We start from the raw sequence: 3655 nt of genomic DNA, 5'->3' as shown, positions 1-3655 counted from the left end.
TGGGTGCCTGCAGCCAACCAGAGAGAGGGAAGCCCAGATTCTGGGTGCCTGTGACAAGCTGGAGGAGAGAATCCTGGGTCCCGGGTGTATGGTGAGGCAGAGGCGTTTAGGGGCAATCAGGCCAGCAAGGGAGCAGTTAGGGGTCATCAGGCCAGTGGGGGAGCAGTAAGGGGCAATCAGGCAGGCAGGCAGAGGTGGTTAGGGGTGATCAGGCAGGCAGAGGGTTTAGGAATGATCAGGCAGGCAGGCAGGTGAGCGGTTAGGTGCCAGTAGTCCTGGATTGTGAGAGGCAGTCGGACATCCCCTGAGCGTCTTGGATTGTGAGAGGGAGCAGGCTGAGCTGAGAGACCCCTCCCTGTGCCTGAATTTTGTGCACTGGACCTCTAATAATCTTACCTAATAATAGAGAAACATGTAAATTGACCATACCTCTGCTATGCCCACAGCTAATCAGAGTGAGTATGCAAATTAACTCAACAAAAATGGTGGTTAATTTGCATACATACCTGGGTCCCTGGAACCTCCTTGGCACCTAGGTCACTCCCAGCTGGCCATCGGAGGGGCTGAGCCTGCAATTGGAGGGGCAGGAAGGGAGGTGCTTCCCAAACCTAAAGCCTTGGGCGGAGGTTTTAGGCTTGGGAAGGGGCAGAGCCTGCGACCAAAGCAGACCATCTGGAAGTCAGCCCTGGGTTGCCCAGCTGCAGCCTGGTGACACAACACTGACTGCTCAGGTGGCTGAGACCCAGAAAGTGAGTCAGGGTCTGATCTGCAGCCTCAGTGGAAGCTGTTGATCAGTGTACTTACCTCTCTCTTTCTCTCCCTCTTTCTTTCTGATCTTTGCCAACAGCCAGGCTTTTCTTTCTCTCCCGGCCTCTGTGAGGGCTGCTATTAAGCTCTGCCTCTTTGATCAGGCCCAGAGACAGGCCTGTAGATGCTGACTGGCATAGGAACCAACCAATTAGAACCAAAGGTGGGTGCTGTGGGGAACCAATGGCTGCATAGGAGGCGGAGCTTCTGACGCTGACTGGCATAGGAACCGAAAAATGAGAACCAAATCTGGGTACTGTGGGGAGCCAATGGCTGCCTAGAAGGTGAAGATTTTGATGCTGGCATAGGAACCGACCAATCAGAACCAAATTGGCCAGCAGAGGAGGGCAGTTGGAGGCGATGTCAGGCCTGCAGGACAGGGCAGTTAGGGGTGATCAGGTTGGCAGGCAGAAGCAGTTAGGGACAATCAGGCAGGCAGGTGAGCAGTTAGGAGCTAGTGGTCCCAGATTGTGAGAGGGATATCTGACTGCCAGTTTAGGCCCGATCTCTAGTATCAGGTCTAAAATGGCAGTCAGACATCCCACAAGGGGTCCCCAATTGGAGAGGGTGCAGGCTGAGTTGAGGGAATCCCCTCTCCATGCACAAATTTCATGCACCGGGCCTCTAGTATATAATAATACAAATGAGACATAGTAAATCTATAAAAAATTAATGTCTCCTTTGTTATGTTAATTTTTGTGTCTTTTTTCCTAAATTTGGTTAATAAAGGGCCTTTTATAATAGCTCTTAGTTAATTACATTTATAGAATGCTGGATAAACATTATTATCTTTGTTTATTTTCTTTTTATAAATTAAGGACCAATATTTGGATTATCTGATAACCATTCTAGGCAATTCAAAGATAGTTTGAGATATAAAGGATATATTAGTGACTTTGAGGACTGAGCTTGAGAAAAAAAGAGCCTGGCCTGTGTCCTCACAGTTCAGAAGCCCTCAGGGGATGTCCAACTTATGGCTTAAACCCGCCCCAGGGGAATAAGCTTAAACCGGCAGTTGGACATCCTTAGTGCTACCTCAGAGGTGGGAGAGGCTCCCGCCACTGCCATTACACTCGCCAGCCATGAGCTGGCTTGTGGCTGAGTGGCGCTCCCCCTGTGGGAGCACACTGACCACCAGGGGGCAGCTCCTGCATTGATTGTCTGCCCCCTGGTGGTGAGTGCACATCATAGCAATGGGTCATTCCACGGTTTGGTCGATTTGCATATTAGCCTTTTGTTATATAGGATTTCACCAGAGAAACTTGAGTAAAGTCTTTCCTAGACCAACACCAGACATTTTGTCTCTATAAGTTTGAGGTAAAGCTCAGAAATCTGAAAATCTATACATACTCAGTATGATTCTGATGTTGAAATACTAACAGCATACTTTTTGAGATTACTTCCATGGATTTATGTGGGGAATACCTATATGTATGTAAACTATGTATACAGATATTAATTTATCAGTTGCAGACATGTATAGGAGAATTAGAAGTGTAGGGTTGCCTTTATACTCTCACCTTAAAATCATAAATGCACAGAATGTTCCAGATGATTATATGATGGCCTGTTTTGAATAATTTAATGAATTGCTACATTGTAGGGGTTTATTATGCAAAGACAGTTTAAAATCAAACCAGGTGTCATGGCTTTCATGCTGGGATTTCTGTCCATTTTACTTATAGTTTATCACTGTGGTACTAATATAGCTGGTTTCCCACATATATGTCCTTCAGATTCACTTCTGTACTTAGAAGCGTTGTACCCTTGGTTTAAGGTGCATTATTGGCATTAAATTTTTTAATAATTCTTTTATTGTTTAAAGTACTACATATGTCTTTTTTCCCCTAATTGACCCCTCTCCCCACTGCTCCCTTACCCCAGGACAAGCTCCCACCATCCCAATGTCCATGTCCATTGGTTATGCTAATATGCATGCGTACAAGTCTTTTGGTTAATCTCTTACCCCCCCCCCCCCCTCCCCTGCCTTCTCTCTGAAGTTCGACTGTTTGTTTAATGTTTCTTCGTCTCTGGATATTTTTTTTTCTTTATTAAGGTATTACATATGTGTCCTTATCCCCCCATTGCCTCCCCATACTCCCACTCATTCACTCACCCCCCGGTGTCTGTGTCCATTGGTTAGGCTTATATGAATGCATACAAGTCCTTTGGTTGATCTCTCCCCCTTACTCCCACCATCCCCTAACTTCCCTCTGAGGTTTGACGGTCTGATCAATGATTCTCTGTGCCTGGTTTATTATGCTTAACATACTGCTCTCCAGGTCCATCCATGCTGTTGCAAATGGTAAAATTTCCTTCTTTTTTATAGCAGTGTAGTATTCCATTGTGTAGATGTACCACTGTTTTTCAATCCACTCATCTGCTGATGGGCACTTAGGCTGTTTCCAAATCTTAGCTATTATAAATTGTGCTGCTATGAACATAGGGGTGCATATATCCTTTCTGATTGGTGTTTCTGGTTTCTTGGTATATATTCCCAGAAGTGTGATTACTGGGTCAAATGCGTGTTCCATTTTTAATTTTTGGAAGAATCTCAATGCTGTTTTCCACAGTGGCTGCACTATTCTGCGTTTCTACTATCAGTGCATGAGGGTTCCCTTTTCTCCACATCCTCGCCAGCACTTGTCCTTTGTTGATTTGTTGAAGATAGCCATTCTGACAGGTGTGAGATGGTACCTTATTTTTGTTTTGATTTGGATCTCTTGGATGATTAGTGACTTTAAGTATGTTTTCATATGTTTCTCAGCATTCTGCATGTCCTCTTTAGAAGAGTGCCAATTTAGGTCCTTTGCCCATTTTTTGATTGGATTGTTTATCTTCCTTTTGT

Source organism: Cnephaeus nilssonii, assembly GCF_951640355.1.
Source record: "Cnephaeus nilssonii genome assembly, chromosome: 3".
Taxonomy (NCBI): domain Eukaryota; kingdom Metazoa; phylum Chordata; class Mammalia; order Chiroptera; family Vespertilionidae; genus Cnephaeus; species Cnephaeus nilssonii.
The sequence above is the reverse complement of the archived record's forward strand: the minus strand, read 5'-3'. Positions refer to the sequence as shown.